This window comes from Macadamia integrifolia, chromosome 9 (assembly GCF_013358625.1).
Source record: "Macadamia integrifolia cultivar HAES 741 chromosome 9, SCU_Mint_v3, whole genome shotgun sequence".
Classification (NCBI taxonomy): domain Eukaryota; kingdom Viridiplantae; phylum Streptophyta; class Magnoliopsida; order Proteales; family Proteaceae; genus Macadamia; species Macadamia integrifolia.
Window position 1 is genome coordinate 33,719,961 of NC_056565.1, and position 24,172 is coordinate 33,744,132.

Below are 24,172 nucleotides of genomic sequence, written 5' to 3' on the forward strand. Positions count from 1 at the left end.
TTCTGAGGCTGGTGTCAGATGGATTGGATAAAACTCAATTCGGACGGTTGCTCTATTGGTAATCTAGGGAAGTCTGGAGTAGGGGGAATCCTTCGCAATGAAAAGGCAGAGGTAGTGGCAAATTTCAAAAATTTTCTAGGAACTCGCACAAATTTCGAGGCTGAATTTCTAGCGCTTATGATAGGGATTGAATTAGCTAAGCAGCACAATGTGAAACAGCTATGGTTAGAATGTGATTGAGTTGTAGTTGTGACTATTTTTCAGAAGAGGCAAAGTCCGTGGATAGCTCGGCAAAGATGGATTAATTGTATTTCTTATTTGGAGGATGTGAAATGGAAAATAATCCATTGCTATAGGGAAGCAAATTCAGTGGCAGATTTTTTGTCAAAGTCAACTGCTTGTTTTGAAGTGTCAGAGCCGATTTCAATTTGGCCAACTCTGGTCCAGATGGAATTAGACATAGATGCATTGGGTCGGCCTAGGTCCAGATTCACCTAGGAATTTTTCTAGATTTTTTGTTTTGCTGGAGTTGGGTAGTTGCTTAATTCTGTTGATGGCAATGTCGAAGGTGGAATTAATGCTTCTCCCTCTCTTCTTTTTGTGAGAGTTGGGTATTTCTCCCTCCCTCATCTAATGCACTATATTTGTTCTTTTTTCTTCTTTTTCTTCCTTTACTATGCTTGACTTTTTAGCGAAAAAAAAGAGTTTGGTGTCAGATGACCAAGGTGCTTTAAGAAAGGGAAGATTATTTTAGCTAACATTGGTTTGGCTTATGAGTTGTCAATTTAATGCACAAGTTTGTTCATTGGGAGGGGGGAATGGGGATAAAAGTATATGTGCAAAAGGCTTATGACACTCTATCTTGGGCTTTTTGTTTGTAGTTTTGAAGAAATTTGGTCTCTCAGATATTTGGATAGGCGGGATTTATGAGATTCTAGTTTCAACTCATATATAGATTTTATTGAATGGAGGTCATGTGGGTTTTTTCAGGGTTGGAAGAGGATTGAGGTAATGGGATCCAATCTCTCCCATTTTGTTTATCTTGGCAGAGGAGTTTCTGTGTAGGGGGCTGAAGCAACTTCTGATGGAGGGAAAGCTGAAGACTCTCTTGGGTCCAAGAGGTGCGATTGTTCATAGTCACCTGCTTTTTCGTAGATGACGTCTTTATTTTATGAATGCTTCCTCATATCTGAAAGGAAATTAAAATGGGGTGAAATTTTGTGGATAGATAAACCCTTGTAGACACCACATTTGGTCACATTGGGGATCTTGGCAATACTGATGAAAGAATTCTCTTGGAACCTCGGTTGATGTTCCTCTCTAAAAAAATATGGATTTCTTTTTTGGAGAATGCCTCTTTTTTGGAAAAAAGCCAAAATTCCTATGGTGATTATTAACTAACCAAATGGCTTTTTAATTGATTCGAACTTTGTAAATATATATATTTTGTCATTAAAAAATGTCCTAAAAGATGGTGTGAAAACAATATGATTTGACCTTGATTTTGCTTAAAAATGTCAAATGGCCCACAATTGAGTGTAAGGGAAAAACCTTTTTGCTCTCTCTCTCTTTTTCCGTTCTTTTTCTCCTTCTCACCTCTGGTCTACTCGCAGGGGGTGAATGGATTGAATGGTCTCCAAAACGTGGTCTGGCGACTATTGGTGGGATGGGGAAAGCATGATGTTTGGAGTCGCCATCTGGGATTTAGGGCCTAGAACCCTATGGTGGAGCCCAATTTCGTTCGAGGGATCGAGCTCGAATAGGGGGTTGGATTCCTGTGAAAGGAAGGAACCCCCGAATTTGAATTCATACTTTGGTCTGTTCTAAAGATAGGGGTCCGTGTCAGGTTACAAGTGTGGGACGGTGTTAGGCACCCACCTCGCCCGGAATTTTCGGTCTTTCTACTAGAAGCTTGGATTTTAAATATTCTCCCGCGAGAATTTTAACAGTCTAAGCTAGTACAGAACTGCTATTACATGAAATAACGCAAACATATATACATAAACTTGCTTGAAAGAATTCCACATGAAATAATAAAATTTACATAAAATAATGAAAAATGCAGTTATCTTATCTACATACACTTGCATTGCTCTATGACAGGAAAATCATAATCGTTATTTCATGTGAGGAGCACATGGGTAACACATGAAATGATGAAACAAATTACATTTAATGAACAGATACTAAAATTAATACATGAAACTACAACAGTAAATCATTATTTTATGTAATAAATACATAAAACAATATATATAGAAATGAGGCAAATGAAATTACAATATAGTATCTACATGATAATGACCGATGAAAATAGTGAATTTTTTGATAATTTTCCTCGACTCAGGGGCAAAGATTCAATTTTCTTTTCTCTTTCTTGGGGAAATTAAAAAATTCTGGCACCTGGGTAAGAAAGTTGACAGAGCTTCTTTGATAGGGTGTGACTACGGATTCTGGTTTTCAGGAATCTGAATAGGGCTTTCGTACTATATTTCTAGAATTAGAATCAGCTTTGAAAATTGGGGTAGGGCTTCCGCGCCATATTCTTAGGGTTGGAATCAGCTTGGAAAATTTGGGTAGGGCTTCTGCGCCGTGTTCCTTGGGTCAGGGTCAGCTCTGAAAATTTTTTAGAGCTTCCACACAGCATTCCTGGGGTTAGAATCAGCTCTGAAAATTTGGACAGGGCTTCCACGCCATTTTCTTAGGGTTGGAATCAGCCCTGGAAATTTGGGCAGAGCTTCCACGCCATATTCCTAAGTTCAGAATTACCTTTGGAAATTTGGACAGGGCTTCCGTGCCATATTTCTAGGGTTGGAATCAACTCTAGAAATTTGGACAGAGCTTCCGTGCCTTATTCTTAAGGTCGAAATCAGCTCTAGAAATTTGGATAGGGCTTCCGTGCCATATTCTTAGGGTCAGAATTGGCTCTGAAAATTTGGACCGGGCTTCCGCATTGTATTTCTAGGGTTGGAATCAACTCCAAAAATTTGGGCAGAGCTTCCGTGCCATATTCTTTGGGTCAGAATCGGATTTGGAAATTTGGACAGGGCTTTCGCACCGTAATAAAAGTGTTGAATTTAAATAAAAAGAACTTGAACAGGAGTTCAGTACTAACCTGATATGGACAACCTGAGATTCCAAAAATGAGACAGGACTTCGTTAACTTCAGCTAACTTAGTAAGCTAGGCTCAGGATTCTTACACTCTTTTTCTTTCTTCTCTCTCTCTCTCTCTCTCTCTCTCTCTCTTTTGGAACAATGTTTTCTTTAGGGATTTTTCTCAAGGATTTTTCTCAAGGATTTTTTCTGCGGGGTTTTTACAGTGGCCCAGGGGTCACTATTTATAGGAGAGGAGAAGGGGCAGGGGTGTAAAAATGCCTAAGGCCATGTAAGGGGGTAAAATCCGTGTAAGCCCCCACAAATCCGTGTAAGGGCTTACAGGATTTTTAAGGCCTTACATAATCCGGGTAAGGCGTTACATGGATGTGTACCTTACACAATCCGCGTAAGGTTTTACGCAGATCCCCCTTGTGTCACCTTGTTGTACCGAAAGAGATACTTGTCACCCTATCCTTCTTGGAAGTAATCCGTGGCACCCTGCTTCATCTCCAGACACTCCCATAGACTGGGCGGCTACTCCTAGCTTGGGTGGAAGTAGGCTTTATTGGAGATCTTGTCACGTAAATAGCTATGGGTAGGTTGGTAAGTTTTAGATAGGGATTGGTCTGGTCTGGTTTAAGTTTGGAGTTTGGTTTAATTTTAAGGTTTGGTTTAAGTTTAGTGTTTGGTTTAAGTTTAAGGTTTGATTTAGGGTTTAGGGTTAGGTTAGGGTTTTGGTTCGGGTTTAGGGTTTGGTTTAGGGTTAGGGTTTAGGTTCGGGTTTAGGGTTTGGTTTAGGTTTTGGTTAGGGTTTTAGTTTGGGTTTTGGTTAGGGTTTAGGGTTTGGTTTAAGTTAGGCTTTAGGGTTTGGTTTAAGTTAGGCTTTAGGGTTTAGTTTAGATTAGGGTTTAGGGTTTGGTTTAGGGTTTGGTTTAGATTAGGGTTTAGGGTTTGGTTTTAGGGTTTGGTTTAAGTTAGGGTTTAAGGTTTGGTTTGGTTTAGGGTTTGGTCTGGTTCAAGGTTTAGGGTTTGGTCTGGTTTAGGTTGGTTTGGTTCGGAGTTTTGGGTTTGGTCTGGTTTGGGTTGTTTTGGTTTGGTTCAGGGTTTAGGGTTTGGTCTAGCTTGGGTTGGTTTGGTTTGGGTTGGTTTGGCTTGGTATAGGGTTTATGGTTTAGGGTTTAGGGTTTGGTCTTATTTGGGTTGGTTTAGTTTGGTTCAGGGTTTAGGGTTTGGTCTGGTTTGGGTTGGTTTGGTTTGGGGTAAGGTCTAGTTTGGGTTGGTTTAGTTTGGTTTAGGGTTTAGGGTTTGGTCTGGTTTGGGTTGGTTTGGGCTTTGGTCTGGTTTAGGTTGGTCTGGTTTGGCTTGGAGTTTGGTCTAATTTGGGTTGGTTTGGTTTGGTTTGGTATGGTTTGGTTTGGTTTGGTATGGTTTGGTTTAGTCTGATTTGGTTTAGGGTTTAGAGTTTGGTCTGGTTTAACTGGTTCAAAGTTTCGGTAGGCATTACAGCACACCTGGGTATCCGTTTTTTCCATACAAGTTATCGATGGGACTGTATTTCTGAGCACTTTCCAATGATATGAGAATCAAGCACATGCTAGACTTGATTTTCATATTCTAGCAAAAGGTATTAGTGACCACTTCCGGTCACCTTCCCCGCATCATTTAAATTTTGACCAATCATAAGTTATGGGATAGTCTGGATTTAAGCCAAAAATTTGAATTCTTTTCGAAAGAGAAAATATGTCTTCTCATTGCCCATTCATCATTGCCGAGGGGGGACAAAATTTGGTGTCTACATTAAGGCACTTTTTCAAATATTTTCTGGCCAAATATGCACCCAATTCCTATTCCCTTGGGCTTGTACTTGTCGCATGTTTTTCTAATGATGCTATCATAAAAATTAGACCAATAGATGTCAAGATATCATCTTTTGGAGTTGAAGTTAAAAGATGTCAAAACTAAGGACAAGGAGTGCCACATGGGACATGACAAACTACTTGAGGGCTGGGCCGCAAAGTGTGTCGTAACATAGTTGCTTAGTCACTTTTTCTCTTACCTAATACTATCTAGGTTGGTATCTTTACTTTTTTTCTTTAGCAATGTGTAAGCTACTCTGCCGCTCACTTTGTAAAGTTCCGCTTCAAGAGTAAACCTAGTCAGATTGAATTATCATGGCAATTAAAGATGGGTTTGGCACACAATTTTTAGGTGTTGAAGAGTCAATTCTTTCGATTGAATGGCTTGATCATTGAATATTTGATGCTTTGGGATTGATTCCAAAATAATTTTTCCATTCTTCATATAAAAAAAAAAAAACAACATAGACGCGACTCTGTATCTGGTTTCAATGTCTAGAAGAATGTGACTAACATGGTAGATCGGTCGTTGTTCTTCACCAGGGCTGCACTGACGGTTACTGGTGAGACCGCTAGAAAAACATGTAGCTCATCCCCTGGCTCTAGCCAAACAAGGAGTTGTGGTAACTTGAGATAAGTCTTTAGTGCTTTAAAGGCGTCCTGAGATTCCGCTATCCAGAGAAAATCCTTTGGGGATTGCAAGTTCTTCTACATCTTGAAGAAGGGCATGCATTTGTCACCTGCTCGAGAGATGAAATGGTTGAGTGCTGTGATTTGGTTGGCTAGCAACTGTACCTCTCGGACATTCCTAGGTGTGGCTATATCACAGGTTTCTTGGATCTTGCTCGGGTTTGCTTCTATTCCCCTCTTTGAGACCATGTATCGTAGGACTTACCTGAGGTGACTCCAAATGCACACTTGGCAGGATTTAGTTTCATCTAATTTTTTCTTAGGACTTCAAAGGCTTCTGCTAGGTTAATGATGTGTTGTTTCAATTTGGTGCTTTTGACGAGCATGTCATCCACATATACTTCTATGGTCTTCCTAATTTGTTGCTTGAACATGCTGTTCACCAGTTGCTGGTACATGGCGTCCACATTCTTCATCACTTTGAAGTAGAAGTTGCCCCGCTCAGTGAGAAGGATGTCTTGTCTTCATCATTTGCCTTCATCCTTATCTAGTTATATCCAAAAAAGGCGTCCATAAAATTCAGCATCTCATGTACTACTATAGCGTGTATTAGCTGATCGATCCTCGGCAGAAGATAGAAATCTTTAGGGCAGGCCTTGTTCAGACCAGTCTAGTCAATGCTGATCCTCTATTTTTTCGTTGGATTTCAAGACCATGACTATATTGGCGAGCCAGGACATCACATCTACGGATGAGCTCGATTCAATCAGGACTATGCGGAATAGGCAGTTGGCAACCACCAGCAAACCACTGTGGCGCTGCTATGAGGCCAGTTCTAGCCCTACAAGTCTTCGTCGGAGAATGTAGTTATTAAGTCTTTCTAAGAGACCTTGATCAGCTCTTTTGTCACGCAGATGAAGTGAGCATCTGCTTTAGCTTTTCTCATCGACTTAGACCCTGATTCATCGAGGATAGCAGTACGGTGGGTCTGATCGGTTGATTAGTGTACACAGATCGTCTATCTTTCGATACTCTTCTTCAGCCTCGTCATCCCTTTGTGAGTCGCTCTTTGGGGCACGCAGTCATTCTCTTTTTTTCCTGAGGTGGCTGAGCGATTTCTTTTTATGCCATGAAGTTCTCGTCCATTAACACGTATTTGTGGTAAAGCCTCAGTAGGTCAGACATATTTACAGGATACTTCTTGAATAATTACTTGATGTGTTCCTCGTGGCATACTCCTGATAGAGAGAGTTAAAGGCCGTTCCATCCTCTAAGTATTGAACTTCTACAGTGGCCTCTACGAAGTGTGTGATATATTCTCAGAGCGACTTGTCTTGGCACAGCTTATACCGAACAGGTTACGGGACGTCTTTTACCGTTGGATGCTGCTTTGGAACCTAGTGATGAAAGCGCTTCCCAACTTGTCATAGTTGTGAATGATCGTGGCTTCAAGGCTAAATATCACGTCAGTGCTGATCCCTTGAGCGAGGCTGGGAAGGCTCGATAGAGCACCACAACTGAGTCCCCTTGGACAGACATCATAGAGTGGTAGTGATGGAGGTTATCAACAAAGTTGGTTGTCCAGTCATATAGGATGAAATCTGATGCTTTGAAATTCTTGGGGAGATCAGCTTTTGCTAGTTCGATCGACAAGTAGTTATGTGCAGGGACGACCGGTACTCCAGTGGTTGACTTCTTCATACAACTCACCTTCTCGTCCAAATCACGAATACGGTGTTTAGACTCGTTTCTCTGTTAGGACGAATGACTTTTGAGCGAGTGGGCTCGGTCCGGGTGGCCTTGATGCTTCAGGATTCCTCTAGGGGGCGATGCACCTTTAGTCTGATTTCTTCTCTCTTGTGTCATCCACTACTAGTTGCCTCAGGATGAGTGGCCCCATTCCCTTGTGGCCTCTCCAGAGTTTGATGTGAGTCACGACATTGGGGATTTTCTTCTCTTCAGCTACATTGATGATGAATATCATGCTCTTGATCGGGGCCCAAGGGGATCTATGTCCCGAGTGGCTTGCTCTTCTAATTGGGCTAACCCACATTGGTGGATTGGCCCTTCCAATGTTTTCCTCTCTAGGCGGATCGATTTTGTGAGTAGGACTTCAGGCCCGTGAATGGGATCTTCTGATTGATCCGCGTGGGTTCCTTACTTCTATTGCTCAAACCTCTCTGGTCTTACCATGTGTTGTCTGTTGACAGCCACCCATGGTCTAGAGGGTTTGAGGGTTCTGCTGATGATGTCTATTGGGAGGTCCCATGCGGCTTCCCTCATCTTCTCAGAGATCAATGCGTGTGGGGTTTGGACGGTGCCTTTTCATAGAACCCGTCCATCCCACGTTGTTACGGTCGGTTGCCTGTCTAAGTTGCTGCCTATTAGTTGACACAACAATGGTTGGTCTTCCTTCAGGTAGGGTTGACCCTAAGTAACAGAGGAATCTTTGGAATATGTCATTGTTATGTAGCACTTGGAGTTGTAATTCGTGTATCTGCGTATTAGTGGCCGACGGTTCGGGGTTCAACAGGGCAAGCGGCGGTGGTGGAGGTATGGTTACCATCAACATCCGCCTCCGCCTTTTGTTGGCTGGGATGAGCCCACATTTGGCATCAGCAGAGGAGGGTAATGTGTGCCTGTTCCCTAATTTCCCTATCCTCCTTGACCTCCTTTGCTAGTGGGTGGGGGAGATATAGTTCATTATACATAATCGTTTCTCGAATTGATGCTTGATTAGTAAGTGTTTCCCATATATAACGCCAATTTGTTGCGGCAAGAAATCGTCCTAGGCTGCTCTCGAAACTTTCATAGGGAAATAAACACAAGAGAGTGAGTGCAAAGCTGATCCGACGACGGACTCTCTGATGCTTAAGTTAGATCTCTCTACAAATAAAAAAATCCAATAAGAATGGAAAAGTGTCGATCCCCTTGGAAGGAGGCTTACCTATCTATTTATTGTTAAGGAATAGTGGCCATGGAGAGAGTCCCAACTTGGCATGCTTCTTAGTGCTGGTAGGAGTCTGTATATAGCAAGAGTTGTATCAGGAGAGTGAATCTGGAAGATATTCAGTTATGGGAGCTCTTCTTGTCCCGTGTATCTGGGGGATGGAGGATTTGGAGTCCTCTTAAGTATCCTTCTCTGATTAGGACGGATTCGATCTTTGCTTGGTGATTACGCATTGGATTGGGATTGTCTCTCTAATAAAGGGCATATTTTGTCGAGGAATCCCACAAACATAAAATGTTGAGTGACCTATATTCCGTGGCTCGATTTCCGACCTACTTATCCGGAGCGCCCGGCGCCCTGTTGCTAGGTTCAAGGTACAACTATAATTTAATCGTTCAATCGTGACTAAGATATTATCCTATCTAAGCCTCTAGTTGCAGGTCAAACGTGGCGCTGTCCATGCGCATCCTTCCTCATATACAGGCGTAGACCAGTTGCTACGTAACTGGTCCAATTGTAAATGTTGGTCGGCCGAGCTATGTCGGCCGAGCTATATCTGACCTACATAGCAGCTGCGGACTGGGAATATGGCTTAACTATGACTAGACCGATTAACTGGACTGGAACTGAGGCTAGTTGTGCTTGATCATGCTGCCTTGCTCAGTCCAGGCTGCGTGCTCCCAATGGTGAACAATTTTGCCATAACAGCTAGATTTATTATTTTGATCATTCCATTTGTTTGAATTAAGTGTCTTGACCAATTACCCCTCATCTAGTTTGCAAACTTGTGTGAATTTTGTAAATAACAAATATATGAATTATTTCTCATTTTTGCACCAATTGAATTTTATAAAAATAAAAAAATTAATAAATGATTTAAAACTAATAAATTGTTATCTTATTCTTAAATTAGTATGGTAAAATAATAAATTAATTTCAATAAAAAAGTGTAAGGTCGAAAAATTGCCTCGTTTTAGTGGTCCAGTAATTTTGGGTTATATAAAGGGTTGCTTTTGTCAAAAATACCGTTGGATAGTTGTTCCTTATCTGGATTAATCATTTGTTGAGTTTTGGGCCCAATCTTTGTTTTTGTATGGCTCAACATGTTTGGACTTCTGAACTAAAGTTGCCCAAAGTTACAAAAGTTGAATTCTCATCAAATTAAGGCCTAAACTTGACAGATGGATAGGTGTTGACTTGGATAATCCACATCAACAAAATTTAAGCCCTCCCTCCAGTCGAACTGCTATGTGGATAAAATTTGGATAATAAAAAGAAGCCTACCTTGGAGGAATACGAAGGGACCGGTGCCACATTCTTAATTATTTGTTTATTTATTGCTAAAGATTAGAAGAATTTCATTAATGAAGAAAAGGAGAAATACAAAGCCAAGGATTTTAAACCCACCACCTTTAGCATGGTCATCAGGAGGAGAAGAAAAAACTGCTAATACATTATACAAAATCTGGGTCTTTTCAAAAGCAATCTCAGATCTGATATGCGGAGGGAAGGAAGTAGGACAACTAGAATTTCCTGATTTTGCCGCATCTCTAGCTAGAAAATCAGCTACTACATTTGCTTCGTGGAAACAATGGGTGATCTTCCAACTAATGGAGTCTAAGAAGCAGAGAAATGAGATCCAATCCTGATAAATGTACTAATGTACTTAAGGAATGGCTCAGACCTGAACTGCCAAAAGTACTGTTGCTGAGTTTGACTCTATCCATAAGCAAGACACCTTTATCTCTTTTGCCAGCAAAATACCTTCAGTGAGACCTTTGAATTTCGCATAATAGTTTGACTGAACATTCAAAAATCTTTTGAAAGATCCCACTGTGCCTACCCTGTGGTCTCTTAGGACCCCTCCTGCACTGGCTCTTCAGGATTGCCAAGAGAGCATCCGTCAACATTCAGTTTGTACTAGCCCCGTGGAGGTTAACACCAGATCACTTCAAACATTGAGGGGGCATTTTTTGGAATAGCATTTATCCCAAGGCAACGGCAATAGAGGAGGTCGCTAGCATTTTTAATCACGCGTTGAAGAGCAATATTCCCAAGTTGCACATCATGCTTAATATTTTCGAAGATATGGAAGACTCGATCGGCAAGGACTATCATGATGCCTCTCATTTCTTTCCCTCCATATATTATCAACTATCACCACAAAACCTATGGCCCACAGATCTTTAACTGATAGGGCTTTCCTTTTTCTAATCCACCATAATGACAACTGATGTATGTCATTGGGGTTAGGTCACGTTACCCCAAAGTAGTCCGCGAACTGCTTCCAAATGTCAATTGAGAAATTGCAGCTTATGAAGATATGGTTAAACGATTCAGTGTCCAAACAATAGAGGCAACATTTTGAGGCCATGGAAATAACTTTCTGAGAGATGATGTCATTCGTGGGAATTTTTTTTTTCTTCTGTGCATCAGATGCCAAGCAAAAACAGATTGGTGTGGTTGCAGCACCTTATTCCAGACAAGGGTGAACCAGGGAACCTTTGGGTTTTGTCTTCTAATTTCATTCCATGCAGAGAAAGAGGAGAAAATCCCTGTGGTAGACCCACTCCAGAAGCATTGATCTTCCATATCAAACTGAGGAAGTCTGATTAATTTGGCTATAGAGAAGGCATTCTTTAGAGCACTTGAATGAACCTTAGGAATAGTCCATCTACAGTTTGAAATTATTTCAGAGACTGTGGTCATGGAATTGATGAGAGGAGAGAGAGAGATCATTACCATAGGCTTCCACAATAGAGAGTTCTCCCAACCAATTTGCATTCCAGAGGTTGATTTTTTTTCCCATTTCCCATTGCCCCTTGCCCCCTATCCATATCTCCTTACTAGATATGAAAGACCACATTTTGCTGATATCACGCCAAATAGACGAGGGTCTAATAGATTTTTTGGGGAGGCCATTTTTCATGAAATGAGCCTTAAGGAAGCTGTTCAATGCAAGATTCCCATGTTTCAAGCTCCATGCTTGCTTGCAAAGCAGAGATTTGTTGACATCTCTCATCCTATGGTTGCCTAAGGCACCTTCATCAATAAGTTAACACACCTGGTCCCATTTGACAGTCACAGCTTTTGATGATGTCCCCCGTCCAGATGAAAATTTTCATCCATTCTTCCATTACCAGAATCATGGAAGACGGCCACCAGTATACTGAAAAGTTGTGCACCGACACGCTAGAAATGACAGATCGAACAAGCTCCACTCGACCAGCTATAGATAGAATTTTTCCTTTCCATCCCAAGAGGTGGTCCCAAATTTTGTCCATAGTTGGCATCATATATTGGTTCTTAACTCTTCCCTTGAAGATTTCAACACCAAGGTACTTCATAGGGAATTTACAGGAAGGGATTCCCATGGTTTCTACTATGGCTTGCTTTTGTCCAGGTTCATAGTCTGACTCGAGAATTCCTGATACTTTCTACGGAAAGCTTTTAAATTTCTAACATATTTAATGGAGGCATTAATAAAGATGTAAATATCATCAGCAAAAATCAAATGAGTAGGGACAGATGCACGTTTTAGACTTTCAAGGCTTTGATATCTATTTTGAGAAGAAGATTTTTCAGACATCTATAGAGAACCTCTTCCGCCAAGATAAACAGAATCAGAGAAATCGGATCAACCAAGTGCTAGAGAAGCCAAATTTCCTTAATACTTGGATTATAAAATTCCAAGAAATTGTATCGAATGCCTTCTGGATGTCCATTTTAGTCCCCAGTCCACCACCTCTTGTAGAAGAGTGCATTATATTTGCTAATTTAGAAGCCAAGGCAGTATTATTGTGAATAAGCTTCTCTTTCTGAAACGCTGCCTGCTCTTCAGAGATAAGTCTTGGAAGAAGAAATGATAATCTACTTGCAAGGATTTTAGAAATTACCTTGCAGAAGAAATTACCCATATAGAGAGATCTAAATTTACCCAGAGACATTGTCCCATTCGTTTTGGGAATTAAGGCTAAAAAATTATTATTGAGGCCAGGATGCATCGATCTTGTAACAAAGAAATCCCGCACAACTCTTTCAAAGTCCCCTGAAATAAACTGCCAACAACGATGGAAAAAACTAACCTGGGTAACCGTCTGGTGCAGGCGAGTTGTTAGGGTCTAGATCCCACACTGCCCACTTAATTTCATTCGCTCCGGGATTGCATCCAGGCTTAGGAGATCCACCTCATCAATAAGTCTGGGAATAGCCTCAAGCAAATCCAAGTGGTCTGTCAAAGGCACTCTCTTATAGAAATCTTCATAGTAGCTGATCATAAGAGGTTTTTACACTCTTCTAATGGTATTCTTGGCTCTTTTCATTTTGGTATAGAGATGGAAGAACTTGGAGTTTCTGTCACCCTCTTTCAACCACATGATCCTTGATTATTCACCCATAGTTTCTCCTGATTTTTCATGGACACTAGATAGGCAGTCTTCGCATCAGCTTCTTGCCCATACCGATCATCATTCATACTATGCATTTCTATTTGAACTTGAATCTGATCCAAAGCCTCCCTTGATCTAACCAACTCTTGCTCAAAGTTTGGGAAAGTTTCCCGAGCCCAATTTTTGAAAATCAGCTTCAACCTTTTCAGCTTCCGAGCAAGGACATAGGTAGGAGACCCATAAATTCTTTGACCCCACAATTCAGAGACCAGCTATAAGAAAGAGGATGCTCCATCCAAAATTTATGAAAACAGAAAGGGCAATTAGCAGGCTTAGGGCATGCCTAAAAAATAACTAGAATAGGGTTGTGACCGAAAAATCCATTTGAAGGACTAGCTGAGCACAATCCTGGAAATGAGTCAGCCATTCCTAATTGTAGAAACCTTTGTCAAGGACATCAGCAGCATTCCCCCTTCTTCTAATGTTTGTCCAAGTGAATTTTGGGCCTTGAGAGGGAAATTTTATCAAACTGCAAGAGTCAATCATTGCTTTGAACTCCGCAGCAGAGCCAAGGTTGAAGGTTCCAGAACCCTTTCTTTTCATGGGAAGCTAGTGTTGCATTAAAGTCCCCTACTACCACCCAGGGTTCAGCCAAAAGCGACATTGACCCTAGCTCAACCCAAAGCTCTCTTCTAATAGCTTTGAAACTACTAGCATGAACACTCGAGATCAAGATTGGTTTTCTTTTCCAATCGATCTTAACAGTAATTTGTTGTTCAGAGAAAGAAAAAACCACAGGTTTTGGAATACCTCTTTTTCAAAGCAGCCAAAGATTTGGACTCTATCTCTCCTAGAATTGCAAAAGAAATCAGCATCAAATCCCAACTTATTGAAGAAGAGAACAGGACAAGATGAAGGGTCAATCATTGGTTCAGCTAGGCATAAAATACTAGGATTTTTTAATCTAACAATCTTCCTCAGAGCCATCAGCGCCAAGGCCTTCTTGAAACCTCTCGCATTCCAGAAGAGGACCTTCATAATTATTTTTTTAAAATCGCAATGCTATCAGACCTTCTGGTCTGCTCCACTGTGATCGCTCCTTTCTCTTTCCTCCTTGCATTATTCATATCAAAATCATCTGTAGCCGCCAGCCTATCAGCCATTTCAATCTCATCGTGGTGGACCTCCACAACACCCCCACGAATGGACGTAGAAGGGACGGAGGAAATTACATTGTCATGCATGCGGTTATGGGACTGAGATGGAGGAGCTGGATCTCCCAAGGATTTCGAAACATGAGATAAGTCCGCCCAGACATAGCATGGGGCGAGTTGTGCTCAGATCCATGAGAAGATCTGTGGCCAGGAGATCTATTCGACCCAGGACTTTGCTGGCTCCCATGACGCAGGAAGCACGATTACAATAGTTCCCATATTTCCTTGATAAGGAAACAGATTTGAATTTTGAATATCAATCTCTCCCAATATGGAAGGAGATCGACTGATTGGCTGAGGGGATCTTCTTTCTTGAATTGTTTCTTGGGAGGCAACTGCCGTCTGCACCGCACCACCGCCGTGAGAAGCTTCACCACCACTGCCGTGAGAAGCATGACCACCACCGCCTACACTTGCTTCCCCCTCGCTACAAGCATCGTCAGGAACTTCTTGGGTGACTTCATAGAGGATTGGCTCCCCGTCAAAACTTCCAGACTCATCCACATAGATAGCTCCTGGAACCCCTTGTGCTTTGCTCTTCCTCCTTGCCACTACAAGGCTTCTTGTTCTGCAATCCGCAACTGAATGGCATGTCTTTTTGCAAAAGCTACAGAGCCCTAGGCTATCTTCATAGACAATCTGTTGCTTGAACCAGAACAAATGCTGAGAACCTGGCACTCGCTTTTCCACATGATCTCCCTCAATCCGACTTATGCCTATTTCCATCTAAACCTGAACCCGAGCAAAACCTCCCTTAGAAGCAGCATGGGTGTGCCTATCAATGGCCATCGGGCGGCCAACTGCTTTCGCCATGGTAAGGAGAATTTTCTTGTGCCAATATTCTAGAGGAAGGTCTGGAAAATGGATCCAAACCATTTTGGTAATGGTCTGCTTTTCTTGGATGTTGAAATCCTGTCTCCATTTTTGAAATCTTACGAACCAACTACCAACCTTGATAGAACTTCTGTGCCTGCGCCAGATTGAGGACATATCAATCTCAAGTTCAAATTGAAAAAGAATAAATCTTTTTCCATTGCCGACAGAGAAACTCTTCCCTTCAAGTTTCATGAATCTGTCTCCTCCTTTCTAATGGAGTCCAAAGAGATAAATCTGAAGTTCGCTCTACCTATTAAGGCAAAATGAAAGCGTTCAAGCCTCTTTTCACATTGATGCGGATCCGGGTTCCAAAAGTCGGAATCGGATCGCTTAGGGCCCACAAAAATGACTAAAAATCTCAAATTTAATGGTTGGGGGGCAATCTTGTAAATTTAGGAACAAGCAGGGCCTTAGAAATAATTATTTGGCAGCTGGGTAGTTCTAGAACTAAAAATTTTAATATAAGGGCTTATTCTGAATTTTTAAACAAAGGGAGTATAACTTGAAATAAAGTCCAACCAATAATTTTAAAAACTGATCTTCTTCTTCTCCACAATAAACTGAACCAGTGCTAAGAGAGGAGGGCTGGCGGTAGAACAAGAAGGATTTGGACAGAAAATCTCGACCTCAGGTTTCTGGGAATGGATCGCAGCAGCAAGAGGAGTGTAGACCCAAGTTCGACAAGCCTCAAAAGCTCCTAATCAGACCTGTAGTGAAACCTGCAACTGAATCTGGCTGAAGCTAGGGTTCAGTTTGTTTGTTGTCCTGATTTCTCACCATAGAAGATACATAAGATTAGAAACTCCAAGGGGTAAGTCGCCTAGGTATAGGCTACCTTCGACCCAAATCCTAGAGTCAATCGATTGGAGACAAAGCTGCAGTGACGCCTCCTTTCAGATATGGTAATGTTGCCCAGAATAGGGTCAGGGAAGAAAACCAGAAATTTAAAAGAAGGAGAAGAAATAAAGGGGAAGTAAAAGAATGGAAGAGAAGAGATGGGAAAATTTCAGAGAAAGAAGAAGGGGGAATCGGCAGCCATGGTTTCAAAATAAAAAACTCTCAGTCAAATTTCTATTCTTCAAAATCTAAAACTGAGTTCTTCTCTATTATATGACTAATATAAAGGAAAAATCAAATAATTAAATTTTTTTTTTAAGTCGATCGTGCAACTGCATCAGCTCTCCCGGTTTTAAAAGAACTCGACTCCGTCGAGTTAGGTCGTGCTCCCAAGATACCTTTGTAAGTTGCTCGCTGATGAGGTGGCACGTATCTCGAAGCAGAAGATGGGAACATAACACCAAGAGGAGGGAGGATAGGCTGACGTGTCACTAGAGTAGGAGTCAGTCGATGACGTGGCATGTCTGATAATGCGTGTGACCTCATTAAGTACATACGACCTCCTTGCTTCACCTTGATGGTGTTCTGTGTGCCATCATAGAGAATGCCTGCATGTCGCTGCCAAGGTTGCCCTAGAAGAATATCGCAGTGTGCCAATGAGGTGACCAAGCAGGTGACATGGTACTGTAGTGGCCCAAACTGTAGGTGTACTCGAACAACTACAGTGGCCTCTTCTCGAGCTGTGGGTCCAAAACCTCGCACGTGAATCTTCTTGAAAAGTTGCTTCTGTGGAAGGTTGTGTGCTCGAACAAATTCAGCAGATATAAAATTTGCCTCTGCCCCAGTATCAATAATTGCATGAACATCAGTATGGTCAGAGCTACGCAGGAAAGTGCCCTTCTGTCTGAAGAGAGGAGCCTTATCAACTAGTCTATTCGAAAAAGATGAAAGGCTAGCTGAATGAGCTTCTATATCCTCATCTTCATCATCAATAATATCATCGTCCTCGAGGGGATAAGGATATAAATGAGATTCATCTTCACTCTTCTCTGTTGGCTGCTTCTTTGCTACGTTCACAAAATGAGTCCTGTTGGGACATTTGTTGGAATAGTGACCCTTCTCGCCACAACTATGACATATGATATTCTTCACCCCAACACTATCCTTGTTGAAATCTGACCTTTTCTCTTCAACTCTGTAAGCTTCAGGCTTCTTTTCCTCCATACGTGGTGGAGGTCTATAAACTGAAGAAGTCTTGAGCATACCCTTCCAATAAATGGACTTCTCTTCAGCTGTTTTCGCATGAGCTGCTGCCACATCAACATACCTGAAATCAGTGTTAGCCAACTCAAGTTGAATCTCAGTACTTAACCCACTGATATATCGCATCACTCGTTGTTGGTCTGTTTCCTGAAGTCGACACCTTGAAGACAGTTTGTGGAATTCGAGGGTGTAGGAATCCACATCTTTATTCCCTTGTTGCAAGTTAAGTAATTTATGGAACATTACCTTTTCATAATTAAGAAGAACAAATTTTTCTATTAGGATCTGCTTTATGACCTCCAAATTGGCAACGGGTCCAAGTCTTCTGACAAACCTTGCATGTAGTACATCATCCCACAATGAACATGCATATCCAATAAACTTGGTGATGATGAGTTCACACTTCTTCACATCTGGAAGAGACTTATACGCAAAAATTCTCTCCACTTTGGTAAGCCAGTCAAGAAATTCCTCAGGTCCCTTTTCATCACTGAACTCGGGAACCTCAACTTTGATGCCATAATCTCTGTCAGAAAATTGCCCGGTAACATCCTGGGGAACAACTGGATCAAGTTGCTGCATCTGAGCTGTATCTTCGATCTATAAAGTGTTGAGCTAAGGAGGTAATGTAGAGGATCCTTCTTCAGCTCGTTTGTCAGACCTTTTCATAAAGGCAATCATCTCTTCCATAAACTAATCAAACTTGCCTGCAGTCCTCTCAAGCCTAGCATCAGTATTCTGTTGGTTTTTCGCTAACTCGCGATACAATTTGTGCAATTCAGCATTGGTGATGTGACTTTTCATGGATAGAAAATTGCAGAAAAATTTGCTCTGATACCACTTGATGCAGATCCGGGTTCCAAAAGTTGGAATCGGATCACTTAGGGCCCACAAAGTAACTAAAAATCTAAAATTTAATGGTTGGGGGGCAATCTTGTAAATTTAGGAACAAGCAGGGCCTTAGAAATAATTATTTGGCAGCTGGGTAGTTCTAGAACTAAAAACTTTAATATAAGGGCTTATTCTGAATTTTTAAACAAATGGAGTATAACCTGAAATAAAGTCCAGCTAGTAATTTTAAAAACTGATCTTCTTCTTCTCCACGATAAACTGAACCAGTGCTAAGAGAGGAGGGCTGGCGGTAGAACAAGAAGGATTTGGACAGAAAATCTCGACCTCAGGTTTCCGGGAATGGATCGTAGCAGCAAGAGGAGTGTAGATCCAAGTTCGACAAGCCTCAAAAGCTCCTAATCAGACCCGTAGTGAAACCTGCAACTGAATCTGGTGGAAGCTAGGGTTCAGTCTGTTTGTTGTCCTGATTTCTCACCATAGAAGATACGTAAGATCAGAAACTCCAAGGGGTAAGTTGCCTAGGTATAGGCTACCTTCGACCCAAATCCTAGAGTCAATCAATTGGAGACAAAGCTGCAGTGACGCCTCCTTTCAGATATGGTAATGTTGCCCAGAACAGGGTAAGGGAAGAAAATCCAGAAATTTAAAAGAAGGAGAAGAAATAAAGGGGAAGTAAAAGAATGGAAGAGAAGAGATGGGAAAATTTCAGAGAAAGAAGAAGGGGGAATCTGCAGCCATGGTTTCAAAATCTAAAACTGAGTTCTTCTCTATTACATGATTAATATAAAGGAAAAATCAAATAATTAATGGAAACTACTTGAAAATGGAAACTAATCTAAAATTAGAAGTTAGCTAATTTCATAGGAAATTATTTCTAAAACAAAATCAAATCAAATCAAAAGTTTTTTTTTTTAAGTCCATCGTGCAACTGCATCACACATGCATCCAGAGGGATAACTACCTTGGTTAAGGATCCTACGTGAATAGGTTCAGGGAGGTCATCCACTTCAGGCAATCCTCTACCCACCACTGTTAAGAAGGAGGGCTTGGATTTTGGGGGAGGTGCAGCAGGTCTTTCCTCTGAGTTTTTGGTTTCTGCCACCGTATTCACCATTACAGGCCTCAACAAATCAGTAATCAGAGGTTGCCGACCCTGAGCAATCTGGGAAGCTCCATCGGGGTAGTGGGCAGCCCCCAAGCGGTGAGCTTCCACCCCAGAGCTTTTCTCACCACTCATAATCGGTTCCCTACAATCTCAACTCGCTACATTCTTAATTAGTTGTTAATTTTCAATAGAAAAATATTTTTCGTCTTTCCTTTCCATCTTTCGTTTCAAATTCTCTTTTTTTCTTTCCATCTTCTTTTCCACTTCCGTTATTTCTTTCGATCTTTCCTTTACATCCATACTTCTTTTTTTTTTTCTGTCAAGTGTGAAGCCCATGGGATACATTTTATAATAAGAACACAAGACTGAGCATAGCGTAACTAAAGTACCTAGTTAGCAAATTAGCAAATTAGCAATAATTTAGATTTGGAAGCCCATGGGATACATTTTTTTCATATTGTCCAGCCCATCATTAGCAAATTAATTTAGATTTGGAAAAAAAATTGAATATGGACATATGTAGTTATTAATTAGATTTGAAAGCTATAACCTGATTAAAAAGTTAGTACGAAAAAAAGAAAAAGAAAATAGATGTCACACAATCTTGGATACACACGCATACACATATGTTAAGTAAATTTTTTTTTTTTATTAAAGAACTCATTAATAAAAATTTAAGGACATTTTCAACATACAAGAAGTGTATATAATTGATCAATTTCTAATTAAAACTGAAAACAACAATTATTAAAAAGAGATCAACTAAATAAAATAAGATATAATGAAGTATTTTCCTACACTTTCATCAATGATTTTTCTCTCACAATTAGCCATATAAATGTAAGCAGATCATGTTAAGAAATCCCTCATGAGAAAAAAATACTGCATCAATTTCGCACTAGCTGTACTTTCATTCAAACATTTATTCTTTTGCATTGTAATATTTTTTTTTAATATATTTTTTTTATGAACTTTGACTTGTAGCAATACTACACATCTACAGCACGAGAACTTTCACGGTTGGTCGGAGTATGCCATGCTCCAATCATACAACATTTTACTGAATCAAGTTTAGTTCAACCACAATTAGGTGCTTTAATCAAGAAGAAAGGTTTATGGATACAGACCTCAAGCTAGTGGATGGGTATTCTCGGCTCACATTTCATATCTATGGTGCAATGGAGTGGTTATGTTTTCGCATGGATATGTTAACATCCATCACATATGCCGTCTCTTTGATTTTCTTGATGTCAATATTGAAGGGAGTACTTAGTCCTGGTAAAAACTTGAACTTGAGATCTTACAAAATCATTTTTTAGGTAAAACATGATTATTTGCTCACAAAGAGCATAATTCTGAATTTATTTTCTTCTCTTTTGTCTCTTGAAGGTGTTATGGGTTTAGCAGTCACATATGGGCTTGGCTTCAGTATGTATGGGGTCATATGGGATCTTTGCAGTCTTGAGAATAAAATTATATCTATTGAGAGAATACTGCAGTATACTTGCATTGCTAGTGAACCCCCTCTATTGATAGAAGAAAATAAGCCAGAATATGAATGGCCATCAGAAGGAAAAGTTGATATTGTTGATTTGCATGTAATCCCCAACCTAGATTCCTCTTTGATTTATATACTAACTTATTTCCTTCTTTTATGGAATAGATCCTTTGAAGCTTAATATTGTTAGGCAGGTCTTCTTCTTTGGTGGAATTTTGCTATGCTTCTTGATACGATTAATATGTATGTAGGTCCGATATGCCCCACAACTTCCTTTCGTGTTGCAAGGTCTTACATGCACTTTTCCTGGGGGGATGAAGATTGGCATTGTTGGGAGAACAGGAAGTGGTAAATCAACTCTCATACAAGCTCTTTTTCGCATGCTTGAACCTACAAGTGGTCAGATTTTGATAGATAGTATCGACATCTCTAAGATTGGTCTTTATGACTTGCGGTCAAGATTAAGCATCATCCCACAAGACCCAATAATGTTTGAGGGTACACTAAGAAGCAATCTTGACCCACTTGAAGAATACACTGATGAACAGATCTGGGAGGTGGGAATTTTTTCTTCTTTCTATTTGATGAATAATGTTTAATCATCAATAAACGATGAACTCATCTTCTTATTAATGATTTTCATATAAGAAAAACATACCATAATTGATTGGTTGGGACATATATCTCTATGAGCTCTTTTCTTGTGATCTTCTTTTTATTGTTTTTTCTTTTTAAACTTTTTAAATCCTTTCTATTGAGACATTGAAATCATTTTATAGGATGCATTCGATCATCTTTAGCCATGTTAGAATTAAGAGGTTCTCTTAATTGGAACCTAGGAAGTGCATTATTTTAATTTCTGTATTTTCCATTTCCACTCATAGCCTATGCTTTAAAATTTCATCTTTTACTTAGCTCACCTTTAATTTTTAGTTCTATGTAATCTTGAATAATTAACCAAGGTAGTAAGTTGATATGGACTTTTGTTGTCTTAGGCTTTAGATAGATGTCAACTTGGTGATGATATTAGAAAGAAGGAACAGAAGCTCGACTCTACAGGTTGATTTCTTCTCCTATTCATTATGTACCAAAGTTGCTCAACATTAATTTATCCATGCACAAGTGTATTTGGTATATCTAACTTTTAAAGTTACTGAAAATAAGATCCTGGATAGCTAACGCATTTTTATTTGGTCGTTGTGGCAGTGACTGAGAATGGAGAGAACTGGAGCATAGGTCAAAGGCAGCTAGTGTGTTTAGGGCGGGTATTACTTAAGAGAAGTAAAGTGTTAGTACTTGATGAAGCTACTGCATCAGTGGATACTGCAACTGACTATCTGATTCAGAAAACACTTAGTCAACACTTCTCAGGAACTACTATCATCACAATTGCACATAGGATAACATCGATTCTTGATGTCAATATGGTCCTTCTTCTTGATGATGGTTAGTAGCTAGTTATAGTACACCACACTCAAATGGGTTCAATTGAGCTTGGTAATACATCTTCTCATCCTTTTCTAGTGTTTACATTATCAGATTGACATGTCTTCTTATCTTAAGCAGGCCATATAGTGGAATATGATTCACCAACCAGATTGCTAGAGATCAAGTCCTCATCATTTGCAAAGCTTGTTAAGGAGTATACTCAAAGATGTAGTTACTAGCTTTTGAATGGATAATAAGAGAGCTTTGAATGCTCAAAATAAGCAATCTGCATCAGACTGATTACCTTGCTATTTGGAATATGCAAAAAATTTCTTGGAAGATTGAGTCTGATTGTAATCATTTAGTTGGCACTGGAATTTAGTTGAAATGCAAGGGTAGAAAAGAATTTTTTTTTGGAGGGGGGGGGTGGGGAGGGGAGGAGAAATAGTTTTCTACATGCATATTTATAAACCATGGGAGATGTTTTAGTTGTTAAGCAGTTTATATCTTTAGATTGCCATAAATATCTATCACATGGAAAATTGGATAGAGCTGAAATTTGCGTACAAGTAGAGCCCAAAAGTTAAGTCACAGTCAAAATGGGATTGGCTATGTGGCATAATAAATCTTTAAAAATCCAGTGCAATCTGTATTTTCTTTGAAAGAATTGGGCATCTAAAATACAAGTGAACTTAATAAAACATGGGAAGCTATATGCTTGAATCTGAGTTCAAAATTCAACATTTGGCTCCATATGATCAAAATTGCTACACCAATCAAACAAGAAATTAGGCACTCTTTGGTATCATTTTTCTTTTTGATTTTTGTTCACAAAAATGATTTTGGTTGCATTTGATATCATTTGTGGAGCTTGTTTCTATTTAAAAAAAAAAAAAAAATTTGATAAAGCACAAAAAGCAAAAAATAGATCAAGAGTCATTTATGTATTCTGTCCTAGCCTCCGTTAGTCAGAATAGACTTGGATTTGGATGCCAATAGACTTCCAAGAATTCGATTTCTATAACCTCATAATTTCTTAGTTGTCGGTTGAAGTGGTTAGAGGTCTTTTTCGGGCTCTTGCTTGCTGATGGCAATGCCAAAGGTGAGTGAAAGTCTGTTTTTTGTCCTCCTGTAGACACCTAATTTTGTCACCCCCCGGCGATGATGACACAAGAAGAATTACATGTTGGACAATTTAGACTTGGAGAATTTTGAGCTTAGAGTAGAAAATGACCATTTTTTTTTCCTATAAACTTTCAAGAGAAAATGTCTTCAAAAATTAGAATTTGATGTTGTGGATTATTGTTGTTTGTCCCCTCAGGTCGGACATTACACTTTGATGTGAGAACTATGCGAATCGACGCTCGATTCTCTCTTTCATTATATGATCCGGGTCCCTACTCTATGCATACATTTGTAAAGGTCCTCGGCCAAGACCACAACCGTGTCTCACATCATTCGATAGTGCTCGGACTGAGCTTTCTAACGATATATTACACGTCGAATTCTGGCTAACGGTTTGAAAGATATGACCCCCGAAAGTTGACACCAAAGTTCGGTATCAGATTCCATTCCGAGCAACCAAGGAGTGCCACATGGTGCCCAATCCCCTTTGTCCAAAAGCGAGCATTTTTGGACAATTCTCTCTAGTTTTTTAGTCCCACATCAGAAATAAGTGAGAATTGTCTCAAATCCAAACGCTATAAGTATAGCCCTTCCTCTCTTCCAAAAGTGGAGGAGAAAAAATTGAGAATTTGGAGAGAGGATGGCCCCATCAAGGTTTTGGCTAACTTCTTCCCTCTAAAATCAAATATTCTCCAAGTCTAAAAGTTTAACGCATTAATCCTTACTTGAGCCTGGAAATCTAGTCCGGTTTGGTTCGATTTGGGGCTTGAAGCACAAGGGTTATCTCCCCTTGTTTCTTGATTAAAGCCGGGTTTAAGGTATTTTTCTTCTCCCAATTACAATTTAGAACTAGTTTATCTGATTCAATAGATTAGGTTTAATTAGTTTCAATTCGGTTTATTGTGATTTATCAGATATAAATTGGTTTATTCCGATTCAATTAGGTTTATTTAGGTTTAATTGGTTCATTTAGATTAATTAGGTTTAATTAGCTTTAATTTGGTCTAGTATGGTTTATTAAACGTGAATTAGTTGATTCCGGTTTAATTGGGT

The 24,172-nt window shown here is 40.0% G+C and overlaps 1 pseudogene; it reads left to right on the forward strand.

The window, feature by feature from the left end:
* Window positions 1-22,233, forward strand: part of LOC122089736 — a 35,168-nt pseudogene extending 12,935 nt beyond the window's left edge.
* The last annotated feature ends 1,939 nt before the right edge of the window (window positions 22,234-24,172 follow it).